General features: G+C 40.9%; 1 long non-coding RNA gene across 1 annotated transcript in view; it reads right to left on the bottom strand.

Moving 5' to 3' along the window:
* The window catches only part of LOC135409832 (uncharacterized), a 42895-nt gene extending 40741 nt beyond the window's left edge, over nucleotides 1-2154 (bottom strand). The window contains exons 1-2 of the long non-coding RNA XR_010428381.1: nucleotides 1945-2154; nucleotides 754-805 (exon numbers count right to left, since the gene is read on the bottom strand). This is a non-coding gene — a long non-coding RNA (uncharacterized LOC135409832). The remainder of the gene's footprint in view (nucleotides 1-753; nucleotides 806-1944) is intronic.
* Between the last annotated feature and the right edge of the window lie 16354 nt (nucleotides 2155-18508).

Genomic DNA, 18508 nt, shown 5'->3' with positions numbered 1-18508 from the left:
CCAGTGGAGCACACTGACTTAGCTGACCAAAGTACCTACTTCAGGGTGTAAACTCCTTTAAGCATATTGGTTTAGCTTCAGTTGCCTGAATAGGCATCTTCTGCCATTTGAGTTGTCTTGGCTAACCTTGCCCGGCCCCCAGTCATCTCTCTAGATGTCACACGGTCCTGTATCCAAAGGCCCCCTTTCAACATATGAAAGCACAAGGCTCAAATGGCTCCTGTGGAAGAAGCCTTGGGAATCTCATTAATTTTTGTACTTATTTCTCAGACTTTAAACCCCATTTTTAAACGTTGGGGATAAGCAGTAAGTCTCTGGTAAGGCTTCTGGATTCTTTCTCAGTTCTGTTTCTCTTATGACCCATGAGCATCATGGTTGGACCTTCTCTGAGTTTCTCTGAAACTTCTTCTCCAGACAGTGCTCCTGCTTCCCCACCATACCCACACATGCTCCTGTAACTCCCCAAGGTAATATTCCCTTTTTACAGAGTGTCACGAAAAAAAATTGCAGGCACTGGCTCCTGACAATTTGTTTGACAATAAAAGAGATGCTTTTAACAAGTACCTGTTCTCACAAAGGAACACTATCCCAGCTTCATGGAATACTAAGTACTTAGTGTTTCTTTCAAACATGCTTAACTCTTAGCTGCGTACTCCAAGCTACACTTCAGATAATGCCGTAAACAAAGAAAATAATAAGAACAACTGCATTTATCTAAACATCAAAGATAATTTTGTTTTACAGGTGACTTACTATAGCAGCATGTCTTCCCAAACGTCACCTCCACCTGCACAATCTGGTTTACCTGCAGTAGCAGTTTTGGAGAGAATACAGTGAAAGAGAAAAATGGCAATGCCAAACTGAAACTCTTTTAAAATTCCCAGTGCTCTTTTTCAGTCTTTTCTTTTTGTCATTTTTCATTCATTTTGTACAATAGCAACCTTGTTAAGTACAAAAGCAATACAGTGCTAAGTAAAACCAGAAAGCCAGTTGAGAGTGCCATCTTTTTAAATATAAATGATGCCTAAAATCATTTATCTAGGAAATCAGACAGTGAGGATTAGCCGGTATCACCCTCTTTAATGCCTGGGATCACATATTTAAATAAACAGCAATCTCGCAAGAGAATTAGTATTTGGGGGTTCTTTTTGCATTACATAATTTAAATGACGTGATACACTAAGTCGTAAGATACAATGAAAGCACACAGGAAAGCAGTGCCACTCTTCTGAGTGCCGGGACTTCACTTTAATTTATGAGTGCATGTACATAACACGATTCTTTTGAAAGGTACATAGCTCCCTCTTAGACTAAACTGCTTATTGCTTTTACAGTACCACAATTCCTAATGAAATTAATTTATGCTATTTAAGTCTCATTTTTGCTGACTTTTAAGTTTTCAAAAAGTAGTTTAATCTCTTATCCTCTTTTTTTCTCTCCAATTTCATTTTAAATAGCTTACCAAATCAAAACGTATCCCCACGAATGATCTCATGGTGCAGTTCAGCCCAGATATTTTTCTGCTCTCTTCTGCTTTATTTTTGGCCTATGATGACAAATCTTAAAGGGGAAAAAAGCCAAACCAACACAAAACCCAGAAAATATTATATAACTGTATAAAGTCGGCAATTTAACTCTTCCCAGCAGAAAATTGTTTCTAAATACAACTCTGTCTGGAGCTGAAAAACGTCAGTATGGAAATCCAGCTCCAGGTCACAGGAGGGAGCGCAGCAGCTCCCCGAGCAGATGTCCACACAAAGTGAGTCATCGGCAAGGGCTCAACCTGGGATCAGCAGCACCCAGGCACAGCTGCCCACGGTTTTCAGCCGAAAGAGCAGCTCAGCTGCCTTAGCGTGTGGAGCCCTCAGCTAACCCGAGTGAGCCAGGGAAGGGCGACGAGACAGTGTCAGCCCTCCTGCCGCATTAGTGAAAGGGGGCGCTTACTACCATTCGGCAGAGCGAAGCGGCAGCGATGTCTCCATCGCTTTAACCTAGAAGGGGCACAGAAATGGGAGTGCCATCCGGGGGCATCCTGCTGCTCCCCGATGTGTGAGCACTGCCAGGGGCTGCGAGTGCCGACGGGCACTGCGGGCAGTGGGGAGACGAGCATACTCAGACTGACAGGGTACGCTGCTCCCAGAGCCACACAGGGGAGAGCAGGGCAGAGCAGGGAAGACAGGGCAGAGCCGCCACCACCCACACCCCCACAACCCCCCCCCCCCCGCCGTTGCCGCGGCAACCCTTAGGCGGGGCGCCCCCGGCCCGGCAGCTGCCGAGGTGCCCGGCGGGTCGTTGATGCGCGGGCGCCGCGCCGGGGGCGGGGCGGACAAAGGCGCTGCCCGGGCAGCGCGGCCGCGCTCACAAGCGGCTCCTTCGCTGGGAGAGGCGAGGCGAAGGTCATGCCACTGGGAGAGAAGGGAGGGGAAGCGGCCGCCCGGGGGAGCGGAGCTGTAGCGCCGCGTCCCGCGGAAGCCGAAGCTTTCCTTCCCCCGGCCCGCCAAACCAGGGGTGCCAGGGGAGGGCGGCACTCCCGCACCGTGTCCCCCTCGCGTTGGTCGAGGGGCCGCCCCGGGGCAACGGGACGATTTAACCAGGAAAAAAAAAAAAAGAAAACAAAAAGGAGATAAGAGTATTAGCTATACTTAATTTAGTAGCGACATGAGGTGGTTTGGTGATTTTCCTTTTTTCGTTTTCTTTTTTTTTCCCTCTACTGGCTAGAAGCCAAAGCTCTCCTATTGAACGCCTCTCGCTGAATGGGAAAAGCTGCCTTGTTTAATTAATGTTAGTCTTTTTCCCCCAAAAGAAAAGGAAAAATATTCCCATTATTTTAGCTGTGGAGAAGCCTCAGATCTCCAGGAGAGTCGTGGAAGACGTGCGGAGCCCAACCTTATTTTCTTCCTCTCCTCCTCCCTTCATTACCACCATACATGGAGGCACACACACACAAAAGGGAAAGGGAGAGCCGAAAAAAATGAGCAGTTACCTGAGAAACTGGATACGGTACTATAGGGCACCATGGGTAGACCTATATTTGAGGAATTCAAATTGCAGAAGTAACCTCTGCTTTAACCTCTCCTTGAACCACGCGTCATTTAGTACACTAATCCACCCAACACTGAAATATATGTGTCCAGAGCATGCACAGAAAAGTTTGGGTAGCATCTGTAATGTGGTGGAATCCCATATTAAATGTTGAAAAGTCACTCTGTTGTGGATTATTTATAATTCTTTCCAAATCCACAAAAATAGCCATAGTTATAAACCAGATAGTAGATCAACCATGTTTTCAGGTGTCTGCTTTCCTGTTTCCTGTTCCTGCACCGTTTGAAAAATAATAGTTTGCTGTATGGAAAATACACAAATCTCTGTTACACTGATGTAAACATATCAACATTCCCGCCAATGTTTGGAAGCACAGCAAATATGTTTGTACTAATGTAATAATAAAAGCATTCTGATGAATAATATGTTGTCATTTACATGGTTTAGGGCATTACTTTTTAGTTCAATACTATGAGTTCTGTCTTTCCTTTAAAAATAATCAGTTTTGCTGGTAGCCTTGCTTTGTTGCAGATTTGTTGTGTCACCGAGAGCCTGCTTTTAAAAGGATTATTTTTCATGTCTGAGAAAAACTCTGCTGTAAGTTTTAAAAAGAAATTACACTTCTTCCTTGACCTTAGTTCCACTTACACCTTTCTGTGCACACATCCTGTGATTGTAATCTATTATTCTGATCAAGTTTGTCTCAGTTTTTACAATGAAGCTAGACATGCATTTAGAAGATGTTGTAGCAATGTATTAATATGGAAATGTGGTTCCAAGTAGTAGGAACACAGTGATCACAAGCCCTACTTGGTGAGGGAAATAACTGTGTTTAACAGTATTGAGATCTGGACCATGTCTTAATTTTACAGTCCGTGTTTAAGTGTTAGGAATTTTCAGACTGATTTAATAGACTACCAGGTCTGAAGATGAAGTCAGAATTTGTAAGAGAGGATGCACTGTTCACAGCACAGCACTTTTATTTAACACTTAATTATGAAGCTGTACACAGAGAAGCTTTTGAGATTGTTGCCATTAGAAACTGAGCCCTCATGGCTCGAGTTATGGTCAGGCTGCCGTCTCCACCCCCACCTTCCTCCTTTGCCTCCCTCCTGCTCTGACGACTGACCTTGCCACGCTTGGCTAAGCTGAACCTTGAGGTGCTGCAGTGTTTTACATTGCTGGGCTGTAAGGTTTAAGGTGCAAGCATGTAAGAGGTGGTGCCATCTGCGAGGACAAAAGTATTTTGCTGAGAACTTGCCAGCTGTTATTTAATATCACTGAGTATCATGTAACAAATATAAAAGTTGCATATCAGCGAGAACATCTCTTTTCCTACTGATCTAGGCTGGAACACAGCAAGGTTTCCATTTATTTCTAGCTATTTTGAAAAGAAAGCTCTATTGACCTATTTTGACACTCAGCCAGGGAGGTGACTCCATCAGTCAGAAGCTGACCATTTTTGTTTCCAAACTCACCCACCAGAATTTTAATGCTATGCTTTGTTTGAACTGAAAGGCTGTCATTTCAGTGCTTTTTTTCACCGTTGATCTCAGCCTTATGTATTTTACATGGTATTTTGGAGATACACTATTAGCCATCATTATAGCATTCTCTGTGTAAAATTATTTTGTGTGTAAGCCTGAAAAAAATTTCTAGTGAATTTTCATGTTATTCAGTGGCATTGAGTGATCTTTTGTGCAATGATATCACAGGTTTGCTCTTTCATAACCTCTTCTTTCCAGGGAGACTCTGATCTTTCACCACACAAGGCATTTGAATTTCTGTGGCTGATTTTTGCAAGACCAGAAGCAAGCCTTGAGGTCTCCTAGTTTTACCTGTCACTGAGTGTCTCTCACGTTGGGAGCCAAGGGCATGAGGGGCACGGTGGGATCAGATCCTGATTTAATTCTCCTGGGAGTAATCGATCCTCAGAATGATTTCCACAGGCACAGCTTCCAAAGGTGCTGAGTGCTGATACACTGCAGCACAATACCACCTTTTGCAGATCAGCAAAGGAGTGGTCACTGTAAGCAACAAAGCTAGGAAAGTGTTCTGTAGAGAACAATCCATTAGCAGGACATTACAGCCTTTACTCGTGATTGTCAATAGGTCAAACTGGATCATTGCCGGCACACTGAGGGACTGCCTGAGTTTCCTATGCATCATTTTTGCTAGACAGGATTCCCTCACGTGCATCAGCAGCATTTTTGCTATTGTTGTGAAAAGAGAAAATTGAGCCAGGTTGTCGACAATGCTGACAGCAGGGGATTTTTCTTCACAAAGGTATAAACATCAATTAGGCACTGAAGCTCCACTCACTATCAATCATTCGAAAATCTCCCTCTGCATGATGCTGCCTGGCCTCACAGCTAGAGCAACAGCTGGGCACCACCTTGTGCTTTGGTGGGACTGTGGTCCCTCAGCACAGAAACCTCTATTGAGATTCTCTTGTTAGGGAGGGAGCTCTTTAAACTTCCCATTAGTTACCCTTTTTGAGAACCATACCACATTCAGTTTGAATATGTAACCAAGTCTTGGATTAGGAGACAGGCATAAGCTTTGTGCATGGAATCTCTTGAGTGTAAGGGAAAGTCTTAATGGGGATGGGCAGCAGAACCTGTGGTCTTTACCTTTAGTACCTAGAAAAACACTGTTCAGGACTGATGCAAATGTGTGTTAAGCAAACTATGAGAAATATAATTTATTTTTATGTTGAATCAGTTACTGAGCAGTGTGAGATGAGAGTAATTATTTTCGACATTACTTAAAAACCTTTATTTTAAAGAAAATGTAGGAGTTCAAATATATTTGACGTTTGTGAAAAAAGAAATACTACTGATTGATTGACAGAACCAGCAGTTTTACAAAATAATCTTTAAGCACCATATCTAAAAAATACTGCAATTATCTGAAATGAATCTAAGCAGAGGGATGTAAAGTTCAAATATGAAAAGAACTTTCATGGAGGTGTGGTGAACATATCCACTGATGTAATTTCTGCTGAGATAAAAGATTGTAAAAAAAAAGGAAAATCTCCCTTTTCTGTACTAAACTTACAACCTGTACATTGCCTTTTGCTTTCACGGTCAGAACTGGTATTTTTTCAAATTAACACCTTTCCACTACAGACACTATGTTTACAATAAATGTCTTCCACACACTAACTATAGCTTTTTCAGTGTGATTTTAAACAAGCCAAATTTTCTAGTGCTTTAATGTTTTGTGAGACTGTGAAGGCCCCCTCCCTTTATCTGAAGAAACTGGTAGCAGAGAAGCTAAAGCGCAAGAAAGGCAAACTAAATTTATATCTGTCTTCTGCATAAGCTTTGTCCTTGGTTATTTAATATATAAAACTTGTACATTGGAAATATCTCAGATATATTATGAAAATCAACAGTATTATCAGAGTTGTGGTTTACAACTCTAGAAACACTCGGAACCCAACCTATTAATTTTTTTTGAATGAGATGTAAGCACATTCTTATCACTTCAGATTAACTTGCAGTTCTTTAAGCGTAACCTTTTAACATGACCAACAGTTAAGCTTTCCAAGCTCCTAGGATACCATTGCTGGTTTAATTCGTACAATAATCATTAACATGCCTCATTTCAAGAGCAAAAACTTAACTGATGAAGTGAAATTCAAATGTGTATTTTCCTGTAAATTGTGTCTATAGGGAACTCAGACTGCTGGCAGTTGGCCCCTTCCCTTCATCATGAAACCAGGCCTTCCCAGAATCAAACTCCCAGTTCATCTTAACGACTTTGTCTGGCTTTTCAGAGGCAACTGACTGTCTCGCTGTCTTCAGGCTCATATTTAATCTGCATTTGAAGAACCTGGGAACAAACAACAAACTTGCTTCTTCTGTCCAAAGAGGATGCAAAATTGCTTGTTCAGTGCTAGCTTGTTGAGGTACCTATTTAGAGGTTTAATGGAGAATTTATCTTTCCTAGCTTATATTCTAAACAAGATTACTTGCTTTAAACCCTGTTAAAAGTCTTTCTGGAGTAGTTTGCCTACATATTGTGACATAAGTGGATATGAAGAAAGATAGTGACCATATTTCTTCTCCCTATGAGCCAGCGAGGCTGGACAGCTACAAAAAGAGACTTCTGTTGTACAATTTTGTAGCATATATCAGGATGTGGCCACTCAATATTCATGACACCATTCTTCCAGAGTTCTGGATAGAGTGATTAAGTGCCCGTTGCAGTTTTGTGTCTTTCAAATACAACTAAACCTTAAGAAATCTGATTATGACAGTAACCAGAAAGTTGACAGGAAAGTAATGGAGCTTGCAAAGGTTAATTTGGATGAAAAAACTCGTGAATCCATGTTACAGAGCAATATTTTTTAATCTGTGAGACTTGCATATGATGGGCATGTGTTGTGAGGAAGGAAACTAAAAAAAGGATGTCTTTCAAGCTGACAGATTTGATAATAAAAAATCTTCAGCTCCAAGTTTGGATTTCGTTTAAAGTAAATAACTTCCTCCTGGCAAGGCAGGCTTCACAAAACAGGAAGTAATTTTCAGTTACTATACTAAAGTTGTTTTCTGACACTGACGAATCTGCATCTGTAACGAATACACACTGCTCAGATTCTCCCTTGCAATATTCAAGACTAGAGAAAGCCTACTGAAATGAGTGCAATTATTAGGATTTCACTGGAATACAGGAGAACATACTTTGGCCAGCTTAATTGCCTGTGCCTGTATGAGTTGGTGCGTGCACTATGCATTCTCTGTCTTTGGAGTACAAAGCCGCTGTAATAGCCTCATACCTTTTGTTACAGGTGTTCTGAAAGTGCTTTTGGTACACGCTGAAAATTTCTCCATACAGTCCTAAGTTTGACGTTATAAGAGCTTGTCTTTGATTCTATGAGAAAGATGCACTGAAAGCCTGCAATAAATTATTAACCGTGTCAGTGAGCCTGCTTTTGGATAGCTTAATTTATATTGAGTACATCTCTATCCAGAGGTGGCATCATTGAAATAAATGGGACTTGCTCTTCTGTAAGGATGCACGGAGCTCTGAGTAAAATCAGAAGCAGTTCCAGGCTGTGTGATTTTTTGAGAGAGATACTGTAGAAAATGTAATATATTTGTAATGGAAGGTAAGCCAAGTTGGTTGGTTTTGTTGTGTTGTTTTTTAAATAGGAAGCAGTACTGAATAATAGCTTACACATTTACATAATCAGCTACATGAATAAAAGAAACCAACATAAAACATTTAAAAAAAAATATTCAAAACTGAGATTTAGTTGAAGTGAAAGCTGAAGCTGAAGTGAAAGTTGAAGCTTCTGTAAACTATGGCAAGGTAGCATTTGGGTCACTTAGCTACAACTGTGTGAGTTATCCAGGCTCTTCCTGGGTATCAATCATCTATCCTCCAGACAGGAATGCAAAGGTATTCTTGCTACTCTTTATAGCAGTCAGGGTCTCAGAATGGTCTTTCCTAAGACCTTTACTTTTGGGAGGGAGGGGATTGTTTTGCCTGAATTAACATGGAAATGCCCCTCTGACATCCTTCTTCGTCCAAGACAATTTCTGAAACACCAGGATGAGAAATTTAACTAGAGTTCAGCAGATTAAGGGACATAGTATTATAAACACTCACAAAACAGACAAGAAAAAGTGTGATTCAATTAATTTTTGTGATCTGTTAGCTGCCAGATTGTACTTGACAATCTACACTCGTTCTTAATGTCAGCTTGATCATAATGTTGTGTTTTTATTGTGAGTTCTTGTTGACAACATAAACCACCTGCATATGAAACTCTGCTATTATCCACCATCACAAAGGGTGATTTTACAGTACATACAGTAGATTGACTATTTCTTGGTATTAGTATGGGCTTTTGAGAAAGAGCTTCATACTTTACAGTTGCTTGTAGTAACTGTCATATACTGGATCATGAAATTTTGCAAAAGTGTATTTCAGAAATAATATTACTGTGGATTCCAGTGGAGAAAGCACTTGCTAGCTTTTGTGAAAATTATGCATGAGAGGAATTTTTGTTATTGTAGCAGATATAGCAATGTACCTAAAAATGTACTTCCTTTTATATACAGACATTTCTTTGTTTTAAAGGGCTTAATTCTGTACACATATATATATGACCCATGTTTGCTGGAGAAATTATGAACTTTAGGATCAGTATCCTGATTTCCAAAATATCTAAACAGTCAGAACCTTAAATTGAAATAATGAAGACTGTTGGACAGAGAACATCATCAAAAAGCCAAGTCCCGAATAATCAAGGAAAAAGATGGGAAAAAGCCTAAATTGAGCCAGGCTGTCAGAAAGTGAGAACAAGACCAACAGGTTTGTAGGAATGTCCAGGAATAGTTGTTCTTGGTAGCAACATATAGGCAGAGTAAGAAGTATTTATCACCCTTGATAAGCTAAGGGTAGACTTCCTGGGGTTAGTGAAGTAATCTCAAAGGAAAGCAGCTGGCTTGCTTGTTGAAGCAAACAGCAAGCAGAAGTAAAGGCCAGGGAGTTGGGCAGGTAATTGGAGTTTGACCAGGGGTTGTAAGAGGTAAAAGAGAGCCCCCACAATCAAGTACAAACAAAGCAGAGAGAGAGACTAAAACAGAGAGACAGACAACAAGAAACACCAGCTTGCCAAGTTTTTTCCTGACTTGTGTAACAAGGAAGTGTCTGAGGCAGAAAAAAAAAAAACAAATACACATAGAATTGGAGGAGAAATAAAAAATAAGAATATAAAAAAATTCATATCTAATCCATAAAATCTTGACAGACCTTCAAGAGAGAAAAAAATATGTTGTATTTAGGGCTATGGCACTTACCTGAAAGAAAAATATTATCTGAAATGTAATATTATTATTTAACATTCTAGAGAATGTAAATAATTTTAAAAGAAATTTTAAAACATGTGAATTAGTTTCTCCTGGAGTAAAAGACAGTGCAACACAGCAATACATATATTGTCTTATAATGTTGTACGTGTAGGTATAAATGCCACTGAGCTTCAGAAAAGAAACTTAGATCTGTATTCATTATTGTAGGAAAACCTTTTTTTTAATTAGATTTTAAATCTCTCTGCAATGTATAGGCTTAAATTCCTGAATCATGTCAAATGACTCCAGTTACATTGCTATAGCAGTATGTGTGATACCAAATCATCCCTATTCTTGGGGGCCTTGGCTGGCCCCCAGCTCAATACAAACTCTACGCTTTGTAGAAATACTCACTTTCCATAGGACTTTTCCCAGCAAGCCTCTCTGTAGCTGCTTCTTAGAGTTTCTCAAATTCTAACTACTCTACAGCTAGCATTTTGTTGGTTAACATCTTCCAGCTGTAGGGATATTTCCCTTTTCCCTCTGATGAAACATAGCCCATCTCCACAGCTCTGATTTCAGCTGCCTTACCTAGAAGTGAGGCACACCATGTTGCAGATAAAACCCATGTTCATACCCTGAGATCAGACACTGGCCTCCCTGTATGTAACCACCACTTAAATTTAGGAGTCCTAATCTGGAGTTGAGTTGCACCAGTGCTAATTTCACTGTTACTCTGTAGCCTCTGCTCCCCATCTCAGCTGGTGCCTGCCAGCATCAGTCAATGGTGAAGTGCTGATAATGCTGATAATGACAGCTTCTCAATGAAGTGCTCTGGCACATGATACCATGCTGATGGTAATACTATTTGCCCTCAGTACCACAAAAGCTCAGACATCTGCTCCCAGACCTGCTGGACTTTATGTCTCCACAACACTAAGGATCAGGGGATGGACCCGCCCAGGCAATGTTGTAGAAGATATCCCTAGAGTTAACTTGATCAGGAAGAGAAGGTAGATGAATTCTTCTTTGGGCAACTGAAGAAAGCCTCAACATTACAGACACTGGTGATCACAGATGACTCTGACCACCCCAGTATCTGCTGAAAGGGTAATATGGCACAAACAGTCCGTTGAGATTTCTGTTTCTTAATGCAGGTGATCAGTGAACCAGTGAGGAGATACGGGACCTGAGGGTCAGCGGCAGTGTTGGCTGCAGCAACTGTGAGCTGACTGTGGAGTTTAGGATCCTGACAGAAGTGAGCAAGATAAATAGCAGAATGACAGCTCTGGACTTCAGAAGGGCAGATCTACGTCTGTTCAGGGAGTCTGTTCATGGAAAACTGTGCTGCAGGGCAAAAGGCCCCAGGAGAGCTGGCTGATCTTCAAAGACAGCCTGCTCAGAACACAAGAACAGCGCACAATGTTCAGAAAGTTGAGCGACTATGGCAGAAGGCCAGTATGGATGAACATGGAGCTCCTGCCTGAGCTCAATCACAAGAAGTACACAGCAGGTGGAAGCAGGGACAGACTACTTGGGAGAAATGAACAGGTGCTGTCAAGCATGTAGGAATACAGTCAGGAAAGCCAAAGGGCAACTCAAGTTGAAACTAACAAGGGAAAAAAAAGGAAAAAGAAAGGTTTCTTTAAGCATGCCAGTAGCAGAAAGAAGACTAATGAGAATTTAGAATAATGAGAATGGGCATTGCTCAGTGGAGCAGGGGATCTTGTGACAGGGGATATGGAAAAGGCTCAGGTACTCGGTGCATTTTTTCCTGTTTTCCTTGGTAAAGTCTCTGGCCCTCCAGGTCCCTGAGCAGTCTACAGGTGGGAAGCAGTACCCACAGTAGGAGAAGATGGAATCAGGGAGTACTTAGCCCACTTGGACATTCATATGGGACCAGGTGGGATGCACCCAAGGGTGCTGGAGGAGCTGGGTAATGTCACTGTCATGCTGGTAACATTTTTGAAAGATCATGACACTTTCAAAGCGGGGAGGTTCCCAATAGCTACAAAAAGGCAAACATTGCATCCATACTTAGGAAGGGCAAGAGAGAGCATCTAGGTGACTACAGGCTGGTTAGTCTCACCTCAGTCCCTGAAACAGTTATGGAGCAAATCCTCTTGGAAGCCATTGCTAAACATATGAAGGACAAAAAGGTGATTGTGAGCAGTCAGCATAGGTTTATCAAGGGCAAACCATGCCTGACCAATCTAATTTCTTTTCTATGATGATGTTGTGCACAAGGGGAGGGCAGTGTGTGATGTACACTTTAGGAATCTTTTGATGGAATCTCCTGTAGTATTCTGATCCCCAAACTACTGAGATATGGGCTAGATAAATTGATGATAAAATGAATGGAAAATTGGCTGTAATGGTGGGCTCAGCAGGTCATGATCAGTAACACAAAGTCAGTTGTATGATGGCCAGTAACTAGTGGTCCCTCAGGAACCAATACTGGGACAGCACTGTTTAATCACTTTATTGATGGCCTGGCTGATGGGACAAACTGTTCTCAACAAGTGTGCAAATGACACCAAACTGGGAGAAGCAGTCACAGAGCTGCTATTCAGAAGGACTTTCATAGGCTGGAGAAATGGGCTGACAGGATTTTCACAAAGTTCAACAAAAGTGAATGCAAAGTCTTGCATCTGGGATGGAATAAACTCATGCAACAATGCAGGCTGACTGGGAAACAGCTTTTCTGAAAAGGACTGGGCCATCTTGGAGGACAAGAATTTGAACATGGGCTGGCAATGTGACCTTGTGACTGGGAAAGCCAACAGCATCCTGCAAGACTGCAGGCAGAAGATCCAGGGAGGTGATCCTCCTTCTGTATTTGGCACTTGTGAGATTGTACCTGGGATAGCGTGTCCCATTTGGGGTTCTCCAATAAATCAAAGACTTGGACATAGATTAGACTGAGTCCTGATAAGGCCAGCAAGCTGCTCTGGAGCTGAAGCACATGATCTATGAGAAAAGGTGCTGAGTGATGGACCTGTTTAGCCTGAAGAAGAGATATCTGAGGAGAGATCTGCAACTAAAAGTTGTGACTGAAACTACCTTATCATAGGACATAAAGGAGACAGAGCGAGACTGTTCCTGGAGGTACACAGCTACTGGATGAGAAGCAGTGGCTACAAAGGGGAACATGGGAGATTTCAATTAGATATGGTGTTTTTACCATGAAGTTGGTCCAGTACTGGAAGAGACCCAGAGATACTGTGAGACAAACACTCCATCCTTGGAGGTGTTCAAGACGACTGGACACAGATCTGAAGAAGCTGATCTGATTAGCCCTGCCTTGAGTAGAGTGGGTGGGTGTCATGTCACCTAGAGGTGCTTTCCGGTCTGTCTGATTCTGCAAATCCATAATTCTGCGTCACCTGGTCTAATGCTTCTACTATAAAATGCATAATGGGAGGAAGGAGTAAGTATTAGAAACTTGATTTCAAAATTCTCAAGGGTAGATGGAGATATATTTACAGCAGCAACATCTAGAAATCAGCATAGGTGGTTGCACAGGGTCACAAACTGTAGTACTCTAGAAACAGATCCCAGGGAGTGGTATAGGGAGTTCCCACCATGTCATATAAATCTAATGTTGTCCTGCAATTTTTAGTGTTGTGTCCATTGCTGGAATTGCTCCAGCAAACACCTGTGACAAATTACAGTTCCTATTTTTATCTGGGTAGCTGGAGACTCAGAATCCAGTTTCAGGCCCTGAAAATGATTGATACTCAGCCAAAGAACAGAGGTAATCAACCTGTATATTGCAAATACACTTATTAATAATGGAATATGAAACTGAACTAAAATAATAACCATAACAATACATCTGGTCAGTCAGAAATGTAGATTTTTTTGTGCCATCAGCAATGTTTAAGCCAAAGTATGCAAGAGCAAAATGCAAAAATTGAAGCATGTCACAGAATTGGGACATTCCATACATGAGTATGGCCCATCTGAAAAGAAATATCTACAACAAAATACTGGGAAAGGCTCAAAACTCATAACTGTCCACAGCATACGTGATGCATGCTAATTCAATCCTCGGTGAACTGGCATTTCTAGTGAGGCTGTTCCAAAATGTTATTAAGGGCATTGCAGCATATTGCAGACTGTGTTGGCAATGCCAAAAACAGAGGGAAATCAGGAACACAGAAAAAACATAAGACAGCTGCCAAACATTGATTTTCTTTAAAGGTGGGAAGCAAAGATACTGGGGTTTTTTTGAGAGTGAGGAAAAAATGTTGGCAGTTTTTTTTGCAGGTCTGTTTATAAGAGCTGAGGAGGCTAAACATAGTAGTTGAAATGGGTTTAATGTATTCATGTTCTGTGTATAATTACACTTGGGGGAACATATTTGACAAGACACCAATAATAATATATCACTGTCTGTCTGGGAGCATCTCCGTTGTTATCATGCAGCAATTCATGAGCCCTTAGATCTCCACAGTTTCTATCAACAGAACTTAGACTACTGTCCTCAAAAGCCTCAAGTCGCTGCCACCTGAAATTTAAAAAAGTCCCAGGAACTGCAACATGACAAAGTAACTCAGAAGAGTGCTAAGTGAAGTCCTAGTTTCACTTTTACTGTTGCAACATGATAGTTTTCAGAAAGTTTGTCAATGAAAGAAAACATTATGAAGTGAAAAATGTGGGAACTATATTTTATAAGGTTATTATCCAATTGGGTTGCTGGTCGCTGAAAAATGCACAGAGGATTGTGTAAAACTGTGTGAGAGTACTTGGTGCTGAGTAACCACTGACTCACACATGGTATCAACAATAAAATGCACTAAAAAATTCCCGTAAGGAGAAATGGGCCAGCCAGTAGAAAGTCCCACTGAAGCTAAAGCTCTATGAATTTGGAAGACAATTAGAAAGATGTAACTAGTCTTCTCCATTGATAAGTAGTGCCTGGAAGAAAGAACTGGAAATTAACTTTAGTTCTGACAGGAACTGGCTCAGAATCATTTAATGTTTTTAATTCTTTTCAGTTAACGTTAGTAGAAGAGGCTGATGATGAAAGTACTGTAGAAATTTGAGGAAAATATTACTTCATATAAAAATGAAAAATATGAGTGGTATGTTTTTAAACCAACAAATTTGAAAAATTGAACTATGAGCAGTTGTGACTGATTTAAAGTCTTTCATTCAGCTTTGCTTAGCAAACAGCTCAGATGCTTTAAGATGTTACTGCTTCCCAGCTGTTTGTTTGCTCTTTTTGTAACAGGTCATCGTCTTTCAAAAGAACTGACAGGAGGAAATGTGTGTCCATGCACAATCTCCTTCTGTACAGGAATTGTACCTTGTTCAAGCCCACCTTCATTGGTGTTTTAAGACTGGCTGTCAGCCTCTGTGTTAGCACAGCAGAGGCACAAGCACAGGTTCCCTTGTGCCAGCCCCACACTGGTGATAGTAATGGAGGCATAAGAAGACTTTTTGATTATTGCAGCAACATTTGCTCAACTACATCTGTCAAAGTCTGAAGCCCACCAAGCAAGAGAGCCTTGCGCTTTTAAAGGCTTTTATTTCTTCTTTTACGTGGGAAGAGAAGTCGAGGGACTGTGTTACAGGGCTGAGGGGGTAAGTGAAGGGATAACTCTGGATCTGCTAAATAAGCAACACATAATTAATATCTAGGACTTAACACTCATGCAGAGACTACATCGGGAAGAAAGGGAGAAAAGCTTTGGAAAGAAAGGGACAAAAGCTTTGGAGTTGGTCTTCCAAGGACTTTGGAAGATCTCAGTGGGTTTCAGAACATAGATGAGAAGATCGTATTTCCTTCCTTTTGTCACACTTCTGCTCCCCCCTGTTCAAATTCCTAGGAGGACACCCTTCATCCTAAAATAGAAACTGCTTTGGAACAGGACAGTTACTGCTCTATAGGAGGACAGCAAGTGAAACAGCAGGCAGCATAGGTCCAACTTCCTGGCTAGAGCAGGAAGCACAGTGGAAAAAAGGGTAGAATCTTTCACTTGTATATTAGGTCCAAAACCAGTAAAGTGGGAATGTTTTCCATCACATTTCTGTACAGAAGAGTTAGAAACATTTTTCTGTGCTTGATGCAAAAGGAAAATAAAGTACCTGTTTGGCCATTTTCCTCACTCTTGGGTAACACTGTTTTTGAATATCACCATCTGAGTTGTTTCTAACAGATATTTCACAGGAAAATACAACTTTCTGATAGTCCAGAGGTTGTTAAGTTACATGTAGATGAAGCTTTGACGTGAGAAAAACAGTAGGTTGACAAGAGATCCCTGGCAGCTTTGAAAAGAGTTCAAGCCTCTGAAATAAGGCAAAGAGAAGCAAAAATGTAAATTTCATGTGGTGAAGATAGCAGATCTCATTCAGAAACTAACTCAACAATGCTTACAGGGAAATGAAAGTATGGCTGAGACCATCACCTTCCTGCCTTAACAAGCCAGAAGGTACTTTCTTTTTTTATTTTCATGTTTCTCCTAACTGTATTGTCAAAATTAGAGGTCACTAACTCAGACAGGCTGACAAATGCAAAATGGTGATGAGAGCAAATGAAGGGGGACTCTTTGGCATTAGTAGTTAGATGTATAAAGTTTTTGTCTTTATTAGTGAGAATGTAATTTATGAGGTGCGAATGGAAGCTAATCATAAATCACTTCTTGCCATTGTTAAAAGCACTTCATAAACACCCCTTCTACACCTTTGAGAACAGATACTTCTTTTTTTTCAGACTGAATTCACATCTGGAGAAAAATGCATTGGTTGTCACTTTTGCAATAGCAGGGCTCTGTAACTGACAATTTAATCTGGCCCAAAAAGTAATTTTAATGTTTCTAAAATGCGTTTATGCATTACCAGATATTTACTGCTGTAAGATATTGCTGTATCCATAAGATGAAGGAGGCCAGTGTGAGAACTCAAACTGCAGAAGTTTCCAGAACAGGTATCCAGCCCTGATTCAAAAGGTCAGATATCCCTGATGTGGAGGTTTGGCAGAAGTGTAACAAAACAAAATCTTAAGGCAGACTGTGTGTCTGTGGACCTGATAAAGACAAAATACCAAACTGTCTGATCTCAGATGCAATATGGAATACTGGTGGGGGTGAGATACTAAGGAAAGTACTAATTCTACTTTTGTATTACCATATCTAGAATAAAAGCATAAAATAATAAATATATAGTAATAGTGTATTGCCAGCTATTGCTATTGATTTATGGATGATCCTCACAATACTAGTTGAGATTTTCTCTAAATATAGCAAAACAATTTCCAAGTTTCCAAGATGTTGCACAAAAACTATTTTAAAAACCACAAAAAGGGAACTTAGGTATTGGAAATATGAGAAATGAAAAGGAGGTGTTTTTAAGTTTGTTGTATATGCCAAAAATACAGGCCAAGTCAAATGAAAGAGCTCTTATTGGCACCACAGAAATTTTTGAACCCCTTGAGCAACATAGGCATAGGTTTGTTTATGCTGGCTGAAGAAGACTAATATTTGTCTTAACTTGCTATTTTCGCTTTCTTCTGATAGCTTTACTAGAAAATATTGCAACTAAGTAGGCAATTATTCAGAACAAATTATCTTCTAGTGTAGAAACAATCAAATGCAACCCACAAAAATTAGTAGATAACTTTAAGAATTTTTTGGGGGAATGGGGTCATGTAACTGCCAATGCTTGTTATATCAAATCTAAACTGTTGTTAGAAAACAATATCAAAATAATAAGGCACTGTAAAATAACCTGCAGAACTAGACTGATCTGTATTTAGATTAAATCACAGAAGGGCAGTGATTAAATTTAGGTTGTCATTCATTGATATTTTACTTGACAGGATGCTGAAAAGTACTGTTTTCAGCAGTAACCCAATGTCTGCTGTACAAAGAAAGAACAGCAGGATAAAAAGACTGATATGATCCAAAGCTGCCATCACTTCATAAACTGATTCTATGCATCAGGGAATAATGGCCTCAAAAGAGAATGTCATGCTTGTATGAGAACATCACTCTTCAAATATGCTGTGAAAGGATGGGTGACTCCTTCTCACAAATGGTAGTAAAAGATACAGATTAGCAATCTTGACAGAAAATGCTGTCATGCTGAGGATATCTTTCCTGAGAAGGTCTCTGGCATAAACCAAAACAAATATTCATTACTGAGCCTTATGAGGCTGATGGCCGTGCCCCAAAGGGCCTTAATGGCCTTGGCCGTCTTTGCCTGAGGCCTCCTCGTGTACCCTGCCCATGGCCCAGGGGCCCCATTTCAGCCCAGCCCCAGGCACCCAGCCCTGCCCTGAGAAACACTGGACCTGTCCCACATTGTTGCTTGAGTGTCCTGGGTTGACCTCCCACCTGCCCGGTGGCCACACATGTGCCTGATGGTCACTGGACTGTCATCTCAACCCAACACTGCTGACTAACACAGAGAAACTGTCCACGCGTCGGGCTTGTTTCTCCACTGGAGACTTGGTGTACCTGACAAAGGTATTTGAGCATTTTATGTTTCAAGGCCTCACTCTCATTTTGGTTTCTTTGAAAGGTCTGACTTCAAAAGTTCCTATGAATTAATCCATTTCAGCACCCAGCTGAGATGCTCTAACTGTGCTTCTCTAAGAAGTGTCCAAGTTCCGGTGTAATTGCTTGCTCATAAGGTTTTTCCCTTTTGCA

This window comes from Pseudopipra pipra, chromosome 2 (assembly GCF_036250125.1).
Source record: "Pseudopipra pipra isolate bDixPip1 chromosome 2, bDixPip1.hap1, whole genome shotgun sequence".
Lineage (NCBI taxonomy): Eukaryota > Metazoa > Chordata > Aves > Passeriformes > Pipridae > Pseudopipra > Pseudopipra pipra.
The sequence above is the reverse complement of the archived record's forward strand: the minus strand, read 5'-3'. Positions and strand labels throughout refer to the sequence as shown.